The sequence below is a fragment of the Augochlora pura genome, chromosome 8, assembly GCF_028453695.1.
Source record: "Augochlora pura isolate Apur16 chromosome 8, APUR_v2.2.1, whole genome shotgun sequence".
NCBI classification, from domain to species: domain Eukaryota; kingdom Metazoa; phylum Arthropoda; class Insecta; order Hymenoptera; family Halictidae; genus Augochlora; species Augochlora pura.
In genome coordinates this window covers 1,092,300-1,108,078 of record NC_135779.1, presented here as the reverse complement: position 1 = coordinate 1,108,078, position 15,779 = coordinate 1,092,300, and the positions used below count along the sequence as shown (strand labels likewise).

Sequence of the window (15,779 nt, the reverse complement as noted above, 5' to 3'; positions counted from 1 at the left end):
TGTTCAAGGTGCACAACTTAGGTTAGGACCGGACCGAGAGATGGGGCGACCAATTCAGTCGTGCGAACGTATATAATTAAAAAATTGAGTGCTCTTTGAACACCACAGCATCCTTCTTCAAAACTTTTACCTCGGCCACTTTATTTACCACTTTACGATTGTACAATTGATTTTTTGAAAAATATTTTAAATCATTCGGTGCTTTAAAACGATTGTTTTGTAGAAAGAATTTTGCTGATAGGAGGAAACGAAATAGAATAAGCAAGATATCAGTTATGAATTATCACGTAGTAGGTGTGTCGAAACGTATGCATGTATATGTAGTCGATAAAGTAGAGAATTGGTAATGAATTGTAATCAACATTGACGTTCGCCATAATTGAACAGTGCTATGGAAATCTTAACTACCTGTTTCAAGCGTTTTAGTGGTATCAGAACGAATAAATTATTCGTTATCTGACTAAAACTATGTAAGGCTATACTTTAAATTGATTCCAACCTAAAAACTCGTGATACTACGAGATTCTGGTAAGGCAATTATGATAATGCGTTATTTTTGCGTGAATCGACATAATACAGCATAATACGGCGGATGTGTATGCATAGTCGATGCCTATGGAGGACAATGGGAAATCGATATGGCTTGGATATGGTACGTGTCACTCGTGCGTCTGAAACCGTTTGTTCACGTAGTCAATGCGTGATTGAGTGATGAGTGCAGCACGTCGAATTCTGAAGAATTGCATTCGGCAGAATTGGAAGCGGAGGTCAGGCATTACGCCAGCATTGCGAAATGTCGGGAATAGGGATCTCATGATCTTGACTAGGAACAACGACCTGCCAACCCCACTCGTATCTCTCGGTGGCTAATGCTAGAGTGAGGGAGAGCGAGAGAGAGAGAGAGAGAGAGAGAGAGAGAGAACGCGCTTGCATCGATTAACTTTGCAATTGACATTAGGTTCCCCATTAACGTGGCTTTGAATTATCGCCCGAGATTAATTTCCCACTTTGGACGAGAACAGCTTGGCTTAACCTTTTTTCGAGCACCATGAAACCGATGGGACGCCAACGGCGTGCAACGCAATTTTCAGCAACTTTGCAGTTCCACAATTCAAACTGGAAGTTCCGGTGCTGTGTTTAACGGAGCATAGACACCAAGAATTATGAAATATCGAATGAAACGTATTACAGATTTTGATTGCAACGAAAATTATGTATTTAAATAACTGAAACAGTTTTGAATCGTTTTCGTTGCTGACGCATAAAGCAGACACATAGATAAATTCGATTTACTACGTTGATCTTCGATAGAATCGTTCAGTCTACGTTAAAAATATTATGGTGTGATAAAACATTAGGAATTATCGATGCGCACACTTAACCACGTGTCTTGCACGCTGTACAAGTCTTTCTACGCACATAAATGTTATTTACGTCGAATATCATGCTGTTTATTCATGATTGAGTAATCTTGTTATCAACGTTTAAAAGTTCTACCATTGACTTTGCATTGCCTTGTTCCTAAAGATAAAAGACCTCTGTATTAATATTCGCATTATAGATGGTGGACCTGTGTTCGCACAATGAAAATCTATGAATATATAATACTGCAATATTCGATACTCCATAAATTAATATTCTACATACTCATTAACAACGAACCCAATTATTTCCCGTATTATATCTCCGATGCGCAATTACTCAGTCTCTCGAGATATTAATTTGACACGTTTTTGAACAGTTCACTGTATAAATTTAGTATAACAAGCATCTTTTACCGTGTTTATTTGAAAGTGATCGAAACCTTTGTGAACGTGGCAAAAAGATGAACGATATCTTTTATCGACGTTCGATCAAATTACACGGTTGATTTGGTCGCCGGCAGATGGCGCCGATGTGCCAATTGCATCAGATAACATTACGTTTTCTCCGTTAGTAAAAAGAGCGTCGCTATCTTTCCCAACGTTAGTTCACCGGAAAAGTGGCGAGCGAATATTATTATTATCATTGGATACACGGATTAGACGAAACGAATAAATTATGTTCCATTATTTTCGCTTCGCAACACGGACATACGTTGTCTCCTAATTAATTAGCGGAACGCATGATTTCGCATTATCACATCATCATCAACGAAGTGAAGGTAAATATATACACGTATCCTTCCAAAGGTATATTTCAGCCATCTCGGTGAGTTAAAGCGACGGCGCTATCACGTGAACCTATCACATTTAATTAAGCCCGGTCACGTTAACGTTTCATTTGTAAGAACGCCGCCCGCAATTATTCTTCTGGTTTATGGATTTATAGCGGAATTACAGTCATAAGTCTCGTGTATTTTTTGGCGCTTATATTCCCCTGAAATTATGTGAGAATGACTTTGGCGCGTGGCCAACGTTCCGCAGAATGTGCGGAGACAACATGTACGGAGCAACGAACTTTGGAAAGCGTGACTTTGGCGAACATTCTTTTTCTTTCACCACGGCAAATTTCTTGCGACAGAGATTGCTCGCGGTTTCCCGTGATTTTTATTTCCCATCATTTTTATCTCCGTGCCCGGGAACATTTTTCATCGAATTCCGCCCGATCGGACGATTTAACGATTCAAAGCCACCGTTTCGAAGAAATACAGTTAGCGCCACCTATTAACATAAGCATTAATGCGAAACACGTAAACACGGCTCTTTCGACTTCGACAGAAGCCAAACTTCCGCTATGACCGTAAAGCTCTTAACACGTAGGAGTAGGGCGAAGGTGTGAACAGCTAAGTGTTCCCAGAATCGTTCTCCAACATTCCAGACGTTACACGTAGACGTGGAAGAATTTGCAGCTGATTTTACGCTATGATTTAACCTCAAAGTCATTGCGCGGTAAAAAGAATACCATTAAACATCTCAGAATAGTCAACGTCACGTGTACTAATATTTTCGAGTAAATATAGCGGTGAACTTTAATATTCTAGCCATTGATCACGCTATTAGAGTAGTTGTATTTATTCTGAACGGTGCATCCATTTAGTCCCCTGGTTCTCATATCCAGCATGAAAAATGTTTCTGTTCGTCTGCAGATTTAAAATAGAAATATTATCGCATCGCAGTTTAGTTTAAAACTTGGGACAGTTTGTTACGGTAATTCCAATGATTTAATATAGAAAGAAATACACGCAGCTTAAGCGTTATTTATACATTAAATTTCATGCAATTTGACGAAACGATTCCAATGATTTGGAAATAAAAAAAAAAGTATTATCAAATTTGTGTTTTATCGACAGAATGCAATGGTCCAATTAGTCGTGACGGCAGCTGTTCGAGTCTCGAGGACCGTCCCGAGACATTTGCCACAACACAAATCTCCCATGAATCAAGGAAGCCTTCCGGAGCCGGTTGCGTCTAGGTGGGAGGAAGGGGGTGCACTATTGTGACCGACTGCATACATGGCGGCACACATGCACGCAGATTTAATCTCGAAGCTAACTTTGTTGGTAGTAATTTTCGGTGAGTAAGAATAATCTCATGTTCACGCGTGGCTTGGAGCTTTCGCCAGGCGGAGTTAGGGCGCTGCCTCGGCTGCAGGTTAGGGTTGGAGTCGAGACTTGAGAGGGAGGAGAGGAGCCATGGAGGTTTGGGGTTAGTGGGATGGTGGTGGTGGTGGTGGTGGTGGCGGCGTCGGGCAGCAGCCGGCGATGGTGGTGGTGGTCGGTGTCGATGGTGGTGGTGGCACTGAGAGCGGGGATGGTGGTGGAAATGGTGAGCGAGCAACTGCGCAGACCCGAAAGTCTCTCAGCCGCGAGTACGTAGCCAAACTGCGATTCAGTGAGGACTGACTGTTCCCGTTTGCAGTGCAGCTCGAAATCTCAGGGAGAAACCGCGGTCTTTCGTCCTCTCCTCCTTCTCTCTCTTTCTCTCTCTCTCTCTCTCTCTCTATCTCTTTCTCTCTCTTCCTCTCTATTTTTCGTTCTCTCTGTCTCTCTATCCCTGATCCGTTTCACTGTCCCTCCTTGTCCGACCGGCTGTGTTCCATCGGCGCAACCCCTCCCGCCTTTTGTTTTAGTTTCTCTCGCCGCGGCAAAAGTACGTCCTTAACTTTTTCCATTCGGCCGTCTATCCGGACGAGGTCCGAGCGTGTATGTACGGGACCGTCGTTCGTGATGCACCGTCGGGCCTGCTCGAATCTCTTTTTCCAACGGGCAGCATCAGCAGAGGTAGCATCAACGGCAGTAGCAGCAGCAGCCGCCGGCGCTTCGATTGACGTGCTCCAGAGAGCCTAGGTGCCGGAAAACGGCCTTGTCCTCTGCTCCCCAGACAAATTCCGAGGGTTCCCCGTGACCGGTCACGTGGCCAGTCAGCGACAGTGATTCGGGGAGATTCCTCGGTTTCGTTTTCGCAGACCGGTAAACCTTTCTATCTCCCCTGATCAGTCTATTTGTGCCGGACCGGGTGAAACGTGCGTGTGCTAGGTGATCACCTATCCGAGACGACGACGGATGACCCGCTCCAGCGGGATCGGACCCACAGGACCCACGATAACCCTCATGTGTGTGTAAAACCAAAGGTGGCCCACAGGTCGATGTGCACAACTCCAGGGAAACGTACTGAAACTCCACGTCCGTCGGTGTAAGTACAATCATCGTTACATCAACCCCCTTTTTACTATAAGCTCTGGCTCGCTCGCTCGTGCAATGACTCGCACTGTAACCAGTCCGAGTCAGCTGTACTACACGGTAGCGAACGAACGCCGGCCAATAGCGCGAAATAGACTTATGCATGCAACATTATCAGCGTCTCGCGCGTTCTCTCGTGATTTATCGTGACATATTCGATAAAACGTTGCCTAGAAACTTTACTGCGCCGCCCGGCATTATTTAGCGGGTTTAGAAGAATTCGTGTAGAACGTTATTCCGGCCAGCGAAATCGATGACGATATAATTTGCAGGTTTGAATTAAATACCGTTGGCCCGCGTCAAAGGGCACGCTCGGTTCTCGAGAACCGTTCAAACGAAATAATTACGATATCTGCACGGTCGAAAACGTTAATGCAATCGTTTTAATTAGGCCGGACCTCGTTTGAATCGCATAGTTTCGAATATTGTACGATGGGGACACTCGCGACGATAAAACAAATGTACCACACGACTAGCACCGAATTATTAGACCTTTCATGTTTAGAATAAATCAAATTGCTCTTATCATATACGAATTTGAATTTTGAAGATAGCTCGAATGAATGAGACCGATAGATTGCCATTTGTTTTGTAACTTTGACAATGGTATCCGGGTTGGTTTCTAACCCGGAGCATTAAAATATCATTATTCAACCGTTGCATCAGGAGTAATCTAAAGACTAATGGCTCAACAATCAGTACTTTCGAAAATATTTCACCCCTTCGATGCAATGCGGGTCTCTTTTGAGATTGTTGCACTAAAAATGATAAACGAGTTCACGGTAAACACTTTTTAAAATGTATAACGAGCGGTTACAAGCGTAATTAAAAGGAAGCACCGTCTGACGGTCAATGTAAAATCCTCCGGGGGCTTTGTAAGTTCCTGCCACTCCAGGCGATCGGATGGAAAAAAAATCGATCGAATTTCGGATGCCGGGCGAAAAGGCTCTCGGTAGGCGAAATTCGGGGCAGAAAATTTGAAGCGGAGCCGGGGATGTGGTATAGAGGCAAGGAGCTCGGCGGAAAGTTCTCGCGATATTAAATGTTGTTCGCGGGACAACAGAGGCAATCTGCGACGCGGAGCGCACACATCGGGCATTATTAATCAGACATTTGAACTGGAGCAGGCAAGTGTTTGTCGACGAGCAAGTGGACGCGCGCATGATTTATGAACTCGCCCCGATACACACGGCTGCGTCGCGTCGCGTCGCATCCCGTTCTCGATGCCGGCGCGTCGCGACATCGTTAAATTTCAACGGTTCCTCGACGAGGCCAGCCACATATCCGTCAGACTTGCACCAACCAAAATTTCATTCCGCGGCCGTGGAGGAGGAGGGGGGATCGGTAACACGCCGGGGCCAAGACTTGCATACCGTCGCGTACTTAATACCCGGGGCCAGGGCAATATAAGCCGCCTGTTAATAACCGGCGCGCGAGTATTTCGGTACCGGGGGGGGGGGGGGGGGCAGTCTCCATCGGCAGGGAAAAATAGTAATATCCCGTGAAGGGGGTAAAGTAAGGGTGCATTTCATTACCGTAGTCGCCGCGCGAGAGTTAACGGGATTAGAAGTGGTGTGCCCCCGTCGATACGGGGAAATTAATTATGAACTTCGGACCGAGCCGCGATCCCCCGCCGATGTATTCAACAGTTCGAATCGCGATCCCTCACGGCGCCCGACGGATAAGCCAGCGAACCGTGCACGCTTTTCTGCCCGATGATTTTTTTCCGAATTGCTCGCGACAATTGATACGTCTCTAATGACCGGCGATGCCCGTAATTGCGGCCCATGGGGAAGGAAATCGCTGCGCCGCGCGGAATATTGCGGTGGCGCGGGTTAATGGGGGGATCAAACGTGGTCTACACCTGGAGGAACGTATTGGATCAAAGGAATCGACCGTCTGTCGTTTTAATTGCCCATTTAATTGATGCAGAACATTTTCTCGTTGACGACAGAGGCCTACCTTATTTGTAGAATCCGTCAGAAATGCTTGGTAAAGAGGGCTAGAGTTTCTATCGCTTTATTAGGAATACTTTAGCAACTAGATTCCGATGCATTAAATAATAAGAAAAAGATACGGTGCAAAACTGTGCAACGAGCTCGAAAAAACGATAACTTAGGACGTAAATATTTCGTTCAAACTTTCACGCCTGTTCAGAAATTTTCTGCATTTTTATGCAGAAGACCGGCGAGTATGACTTTCCTGAAACGATACCGGCGCGATCAACATTTAATAAACTAGTGCAATTTTTATAGATAGAAAATCGATCTATAATAGCGTCTATACACCGCGCCGCGTAGAATGCTGAGAAAAATATACCTTCAATAGCGGTGCACTCTCCTTCGCTCTCTTTCTCTCTCTCTCTCTCTCTCTTTCGTTCTCTTTTCCTCTCTCATCGAGGGCTCCGAACTTCCAAGTGGATAATCAGTCTGATTCCCAGCGATCTGAATCGCTTTTTACATAAAAAGGGAGCGTAGACCTGACAAAATGGCGACGCTCCGGAGAAAAATATTCCATTTCATTTCACAACTCGTCTCTACACCGTCCCCTTCCTATTTTACGCTCAATGCCGACACTATGCGCCGTCGTTCTCTTCATATTTTACACTTCGAACTTTCTTTCTCGGGCCGTTGCGTTATCGTCTGTTCTAAAATCGTCGCCGCGCGACGAAACACGGAAAACAACATCGGCTTAGCGTTCCACGTTCACCGACGTCTAATTTTAACAGCGTAGACGGTTCGAAACTATGTGGACATCTCGCGATACAAACAGCTATTAACGCTCCTATCAATTATCTGACGGTTTTCCACGGAATGTGACGGCTGAGCGTTAGATTAGCGTCTCTTTAAATCAATTAAACTTCGACGACGAGATCCACGGAACCGACGATCGGACTGACATTGGCAAGAACATTTTCGTCCGCTGCACGAAATTAGTCCGTGCGGTTTCGTTGAGATGAAGCTCGATATTAAACGAATCGAGAAGACGCCAATACTCGCATGAACCACGAGCAATTCTTCCGGGAAAAGCCATGAAGCAGGTGGAAATTTTGTAGCGAGAATTTTACCGCGCGTATCCCAAGGTAAACGTGGATATTTTTTAATTTTCTCCGTTCGATAAAACGCTCGGAGTACGCGCTCGCTGATAATATAACAGAACGATAATCCTGAATTTATCGGAACGGCCGCGGATAACCGTGCCGCTAAAAATTCAGGGCGATGCAAAATTGGGGCAAACGGTATCGCGGAAAATGATCCGTGGGACATGGCGGTCGATCTGTGAAATAGGGCGAGATCCGAAAATCGTCACCTGAGTCAATAATCGGGCGGAAGATCGACAAAGGGGTAGCACACGCGTCCGTGGAGCACTTAAAAAGCTAACAGCCTCTGCAGGCCGGCGGACGAGAGTCGGCATTTACGGTCCAACAGCCTAATAGCGGCGACACGAGGGTTCGAGCACCGCACGGTACATTTGCCGGGACTTTTCTTTCTCTCGACGAGTCCGATCAACCCCGGAGACGGTTTTATTTACACCCCCCGCAATGAAAGGCGAGATCGGCCGGCTCGATACCAAATACGAACGTTGTTTCCGAATCGATTTCGCGGCGAGGGAAAAAGGGAGAGAAGAGAGTAGAGTCTCTCTCTCTCTCGATCCCTGATACAACAGAAGACCGTTGCGAAGCACGATTATCGGCGGCAGTCGCATTTTCTCCTCGTACCGGAGCTTTATCGTTCATAAAGAGGGATGAAGGCCGACGGTGGCCGATGGAGACCGGCCAGGGGCGGCAGGGGAGGCGTCCAGAGAGAAAGAGAGACTCGTGAGAAATTTTAATAACGGAGGGGACCGATTCCCGGGTCTCTACCCAGCCACTTTCTGAACCGTCGACTCGATCGACTTCCAGCGCTCGGTGGTAAATCACGACGCACCTGGCGGCGCTGCGCGTCCACGGATGGACGCACTCGCTCTCCTACTCTCTCTCTCTCTCTCTCCTCATCCATTTTTCTCTCCCGTTCTCTCTCCACCGGTGTTCCGATTAGTTTCCTCATGGCTGGAGAAAAGGTATTCCTTGCGAGCGGCCGCATTAAAAACCGTGGCCTGTGAAAATGGGCCACAAATGCCCGGCGAAAAGAACGCGAACCACAGGGGCGACGCAGGGGGACGCAGGGACGCAGGAGAAAACGCCCCGGCCCCGGACAGTTTAGTTTAGTTTAATACCGTGCCGGGAACTTTTTCTCGTAGCTTTATACAGCCCTGCTACGCTCGAGCAGACCCGTTTGTCTTTCTCTCGGATGAATTATGCCCGGCGAGGACCCAAAGGGCGCCCGATTTCTTTGTTTAGCATTTATCGCGGCTACCGACTTGCAAACCGACCGGGAACATGATTCACAAGTTTATAGATTAACGTTTCGAGCGTACACGCTTGTTCCCATTAATATTTCAACTTTGGATTTACGATTTTTCAGAAATTCCCGACACCCTTTCGCTCTTTACAATATAAATTATATAAAATCCGATGCGATCGAAAGCACTGAACATTTTTCACCGAACCGTGACTATCACAGATTTCAACGTATAGGCTTCCTTTTTACAACGAGCCCATAAAACTTGATGTACAATTTTTTCTCGCCGTTTTATTGCAGAAAAATGAGAAGCAAATTCGGTGAAGGCGGTGGTAGACCTTTCCTTCGGAGCTCGATGAAACGGCTAGAAAAAATCGTGGGTCGAGTTTTAGGGTATCGTTGTAAAGAGGGGACTTCGATCTTCAAATCCATGGCGTATACAATCGCGGAAAAAAGTTTCCAAAGATTTTACAAGGGTTCCAATTTGTGGTAATTTTTAAGAAATTTTCTTATCTTTCTTGAAACTGAATTTAAATGAACTAAAAATTGAATATTATTGCCTGAAATATTTGCAATACAATGGAGAATTGTGTGACACTGTTCCAGAGAATGGTATCCTCGATAATCGTTTTCGCTGAGAACAGTATGCAAAACAGCAAACGCGACCGTATTTTCTAACAAAATTACGATCCGGTGGCACGGACGATATTCCCACACCTTTGTCCGGTCTGTGGCAAGCTCTCCGCCGAATAATTCAGATTCCGTGCTGCAGAATTTTGTTGTGGCGTTTACGCATTTAGCATTTCCGCGGGTCGAAGCTTCGGGCAAAGAGAAAAGGAGAATGGGAAGGCGGGGGGTGTGGAGAGGGAGCGGAGATAGTCGAGAGCTTAATTAAGGATTTGATTCGGGAGTCCGTCAGGAGAGTCTTATTAAGCGACCGGTTTAAGTAGACCCGCGGGGTAGAACGAAGGACGCGGCTAGCTATAAATTGATAACCGTGGATTTGCATTATGAATAAGTGTAGAAAGAGAATTGTATGTCTACGGGATCTGAGAGAGGAAGAGCAGAGAGAGAGAGAGAGAGAGAGTAGCCGTAGCCGATGAGCAGAGGTGGAATAGAGCGGAACAGAGTTCTTCAGTTATTTAAAGATTTTGTTGTTTCAGCGGGACGATGGCTCGGTTGTCAAGTACGAAAAAATAGCGGCTGAAAAGCTGTTTGCTCACTTCCGAGCTCTATGAAATTTCACGAGAAACTAATTGCTCGGATTCGCGTCCTTCCTTTAGCATTTCTTAATTGCTGCCTCCTTCGAATCTGGGAGCAGACGACTCTGGAAGTCCGAGAATCCTCCGTGGTTTTCACGAGGATGACGCGTCAATGGGGGGGAGTGAATTATTCCCGGATCCCCACGGAGTGCCTTAAAAGGCCACAAAAGTGACACGAGTAGCTGGTTCCACCTGGACCCAGGTTTCTCGTTGCGAGAACCATTCACGGCGTGTTCTTTCGCGAGCGAAGAGGAGCGAAGAGGAGCGGAGCGGAATGAAGCGGCGCGGCACGGCACGGAACAGAGCGGAGCGGAGCCGTGAGGAGCGGAGAGAGAGGATTGTATTCTTGCGAGCGGTCGAATTAAGCGGTCGTAGGGCGCGAAGCACGGCGGAAAAGCCGAGGACTATAAATACGAAGGAGGGTAGGTGGAGAGACAGTGTCCTCGGCACAATGCGTGCCGCACCAATCCTATTTTCAGAGATACACATCTCCCTCCCATTCGAACGGAGAAAAAGCCACGGATAGCACCGACCGAGCAAGAGGACCGAGAAACACGGATGAGAAGACCGTGGAATGGAGGACGGATAGGGGCCTAACCGCTTTATCCCCGCATCAAATCGTTTCTTCGAGGTGGCTGTGCAGCTGTCTCGTCGTTTCTTTAAAGTCCATCCTTTCTGACTCGGCGATCTGATCCCCGGGAACATTAGAGTCCACGGGATTCCGAAATTGTTGCCTCCTTTACCATCTTTCTCTCATCTTCGTCCTCTACGGCCACGAAAACAACCGCGCGCTTTTGTCTAGTATTCGATTCGTTGGATAAATTTCAGATGCGATCGAGAGAGAGAGAGAGAGAGAGAGAGAGAGAGAGAGAGAGAGGGGGCGGTAAAGAGCAAATTCTTGCCCAAGTTCGAGATATTGGCGGGCATGTAGTTCGGATAGTTCGAACGTAAACATTAATAGCTGGTTGATAGGTAATCAATGGTCCATCAGCGCTCCTGTCTTGGCAACCTTATTAGCTATGTAGAAGACCACGACAAGGTGGTAACTTCGAGCTGTTCCCGTGCGATAACTAATTCGTCGGAAAACGGTGCACCTAAACGCTGCTCCACGGTCGTTTGGACGCGTTATTTTAGCAATGGCAGGCTTCTAGACGCTCCACGGTAACCCTGCCCCTGGTAATATCATTTACGGCCAATTCGGAACTTTGTCTTTGATGCGTAATCCGGTCTGCATAAGCATTTCGCATTCGCGGGCTTGATTCGATAGAATACGAAATTGCTATAAAGTCGAAACGTTCTTGCGCGGGTCCGTTAAAAACATCAACGTTGATCTGGAATAATTAGAGAACCTAATCTTATCAGAGAGGTTACACAATTTATGATAATCATAAAAAATGACGAGTAATTATAAATCGAGGAGTTTTGTAATCCGGTATTTCGAGGGGATGTTCTAGAATTTCGCATAATTGATCGAGCAAAATTTTGCTCGCGAATTCGCAGCCCGGGACAGTGGGTTCGGTGAAATCGAGTGGAAAGTCGAGAAGTTCTCTTCCGAAAAATCGGCCCGATAATGTCAGCAACAGCGCTGCAAGTCGCCCGGAGCGTGTCCGGCCAGAAACGGAGAAACTATGTCAACGAGACACGATCGTTTCCACCGAGATCAAACTTAATTCGGTGAAATCCCGAGAGGGGCGGGTAAAATGCGAGTCGGTCCGGAATAAGAGAGAGAGTCTCTCTCTCATAGAGAGAGAGAGAGAGAGAGCAAGGGAGGACGGACCATCGAAATCCGTGGCAGTTCGCACAGGAATTTTCCTGTGCCGGCATGTTGCGCGTCGAGGAGATTCGTTATTGAGAGGGAACCGGCGATGAACGACTTCATAACTGAAATTATTTCCACATCGGCGTCGGGGGTGAGATCTCGTGCCGGCGGCGTAACAGATTCCGCTGTTTCTCGCTCCTCGGGGCCTGTCCATTCACGCGTCTACCCTCTCTCGCTCTCTCTTCCGCGTCTCGCGCGCGCGACCGTGTGTCTCCGCGAGTGTTCACACGCGCGCGCGTGTTGCGGAGCTCGCGCGCGGACACGCGAGCCTCGATAAGGGAAGATTTATCGTTGAACTTGCCGTGGAAAACGTCCACATACGTTACAACAGTTCGCAGCCACTTTTCGAGCCACTGTCCTGCGAATCTAAGGGGCTCGGCCCACCTTTGCTACGTCCAATTCGTGGCATTCTCTCCCCATGCTTTTCTACCTCTTCCTTTTTTCGAACAGCCCTCTATTTTCTTCCGTGTTCCCTCCCTCGTACCTTCATCCCTCGAGAAATATTGCTCCGTCGTTTGAGCTGTCGAAACGAAATCAAATACTTCTAATTTTTAGCCAGCACTTGCGAGCTAATAGAAAACAAGTGTCCTCTTTCCGTCAATTATCTGTACACGTTTGTAGTATAGAGTGTAGCTTTGCTTTTAATAACGCGATTTATCAAACAGAGCGAGATTGAACAGTTTCTAAAAACTATAAGTATTTCCTCAAAAAATTGGAGGTCCTCGAGGCGAGGAACGAGAATTTTCGATTCCCGGTATCATACTTTTAGTTTCCGCGCCGGATCGAAGGTCGCCGGGGGTGGAGGGTTGAACTTGTACCTTGCACTTCAACTTTACGGCGCGACACTTTGAAGGGCGGTGGTGTATCGTGTTTGCCTTCGCTACCAACTTTGTTTGCCGACCCGCTTTTGTTTACAACCCCCTAGGTGGTAGGTCACGGTTCGGGGGCAGCTCGGCTCGAGGAAGATTTCTTTTGTCTCGAACCGCCGCGCTATTAATTGACTCACAGACTCATGGGCCGCGAGGAGCTCCGAAGTCGTCTCTCTCTCTCTCTCTCTCTCTCACACACCCTCTCTCTCTCCGTCGACGGACATGTTCCCGTAGAACAATGCGATTACTTACCACACCGGCGTAACGGCATTGTGACGCGGCGGACAAAAGGGATCCAAAAGAATTCCCACGGAACAACGTGGCCCTCCGGTAATGGCTAATAAAACTGCGTCGGACCGCGTAACGCTCGGTATTCTCTTCTTATTAATCCGACGTCGGTCTCAAGTGGTCTTACGCGAGAGTTTCTTTTCTCCTGGCCACGATGTACAACCGCGGACCGGGATTTTATTATTCGCCCGTTCGAAAAGTTTTCAAACCCACGGTGATTTAGGGCTTTATATCTTGCGAGCGCCGCGATAATGCGGCTCGAACAGCCGCCGTTACGTCGCCAGAATTTCCGCCGGTTTTGGCAATCGGTACTACACGGGGAAGCCGGGGAGACGCGTAGCAAATCCGCTGGAAAATTTAAGTTCCACCTGGCGTTATCGTTTATTTTGACGTCGCCCGACGAAACGAGCAATAAAAGAAACTCCTAATTGCAGTCGCAGTGTTCCCGCAATTATTTGTCAAAGGAAAAGCTACGAGAGAAACGGAAATTCTGTTGCCAGCCGTTCGTTCTATCCGTCTTAGGCTACGCTAGAGCATTTTTTAATTTCGCCTGTCCGACAAAATGGCGGCGCTACGACCGCCTCGCAACACGTAAAATAAAGAACCGTAAAGTCTTTCGTAACTCTTTCCGTGCCGGCAGAAACCGCGAATTGAATAGGAAATCTGCTGGGTGCTTTTTATCGCACGTATCTCAAGGTCCGCGGGAGTATTTTTTAATTTTCCAACAACGAAACGGCGTCGCTGGAACAGCGGTCCACCGCTTCTCGTTCCCCGAGAACGAGATATCGTCGACTGTTATATCCCGTACATCGGAATCCGTCGAATTGAAAGTAATTGTAGAACTCTTGGAGGAGGGACAGCCGTGGAGCATTGTCTCTTTTCCTGCGACTCCGCGCTCTATCACTTAGGCTAAAAAGATCCGCCGCAATTTTTAAAGTGGTGTAATCCCCCTCGGGGGAGACTCGAGAGTGTTTGAAACTTCAGCGGGAGCACAATAATTTCACGGGGGTGTGGCGTTCGCGTGAAACCGCCAGGAGATGGGTGTATTCTTCGCGTGGTTCACAAGAAAACCGTCCGAATGACGAGAGCCGAGAGCCGACACGGGGTAGACGTCTGGATTCATCCGCGGGAGGGGCGGCGGCGCGTTAGGCGAAAACGAAACTTTCAGGCTGTCCGCCCACACCACCGGTCTTTTCGTTGTTTTCCGTCTTCCGAGTGCTTCCTGTCTCCCTTTCAGCCACGTTTTTACCTGGCTGTTCGCCGGCGAGGGCGAAAACGGCGAACACCTCCATCTGCCAGTCAGGATGTAGTGTATCGAATTACAGGTGTATTTTGCGGTCGTGTTCGATCTGGCTGCGGTTACGGGGAACCGGAGATTAAACGCGTCGTTTCTTCGTTTTCGTGTGTTAACGCGCAGCCAGGCATAGTTCAGCCTTGGTTGGCACGACGGCGGGGAAAATTAGATATCGATTGTTATCGTATAATTACTGTCTTTCCCCGCGCGGCCGGGCTGGCTGTCCGGCCCGTCGCCCGTTCCGCTGTAACATTTAATCATACGAAGCCCCGGCGCACCGCAAACCTTCCATTTGCTCTCCTATAAATCCCCCCCCGCCCGTGAATCTGCAAACGTGTAAACGCGTGTCCGAACGCGTGTTCTCCCTGCTTTTTCTCGCGCCTCCGAAAACCAACGAAATCCCGCCGCCATCTTTTCCACCGGCACTTTAGTATCGCGTTAAATCGGAATTTATGGCTTTCCGTGGATGCGCAACGCGGCGCGTCCGTCCCGGAACTTCGTTTAGAAGAAATCACGTTGCCCGCATCGCGCTTCCTATATTTTTCAATTTTCCATCCTATCGTCGCTAATTTATCTAATGGATGCCCGCGACGCAACGATTCGATTTTTATTCCTCGCAGTGCCGAGTATAAATTAATCGCGCGGATTGATCCGCATTTTGCCGGAGATCAGCGTACGTATGTGAGCACCAAATTGTTTCGCGTTTTATAAAAAAAATCTTTTTAAATATTTATTTGACCGTGTTTGGAGTTGCCGCGGGTCAGCTGGCAACCCGGTGCCAGATTAATGTGATTGGATCGAATCGATAAACTGCCGCGAGAAGGATCGTCGAGTCGTCGGGAGAATCGGCATTTTTTCAGAATTTATTACAGCAAGATTAATTGGAGCATGGGCTGAAAAACTTTATTCTCCGTGTGTTCGGGCTTTATGCAGAAATTTTTATTGAACGGCGCTGGTTGTAGACGGGGTTGATTGAGCCGTTGATGAGAAAGAGTGGAACGCGTTGTGCCTCGTCGATTTTTTCAATTAGACTATCAAAATCATTCTAAAAATGTGCGAGACTGTCGGTGAGATCGTCTGCAATTTTCCATTGAATATTATTATTTAGAAATCGTAGAAAACTCTTGTTACCGACAACGAACCGGAGGCAATCGTTATTTAAATCTGGTCGTCGTAGTTCCCACTTTCGTAGAAAGAAAAATGCATTACTCCGCCCCAGTGATCCAAGGGAGGGGGGGGGGGGGGGG

The 15,779-nt window shown here is 47.4% G+C and overlaps 1 protein-coding gene across 3 annotated transcripts in view; it reads left to right on the top strand.

The window, feature by feature from the left end:
* Nucleotides 1–1,931: 1,931 nt before the first annotated feature.
* Nucleotides 1,932–15,779, top strand: part of LOC144473967 (uncharacterized) — a 39,328-nt gene continuing 25,480 nt past the window's right edge. For 2 of the 3 annotated variants that reach the window (XR_013494675.1, XM_078188332.1), the window contains exon 1: nt 3,712–4,613. The gene's annotated coding sequence lies outside the window, so the exon portion shown is untranslated. Of the gene's footprint in view, nt 2,144–3,271; nt 3,495–3,711; nt 4,614–15,779 lie in introns of those variants that run through there. The other variant, XM_078188333.1, reaches the window with a different exon arrangement.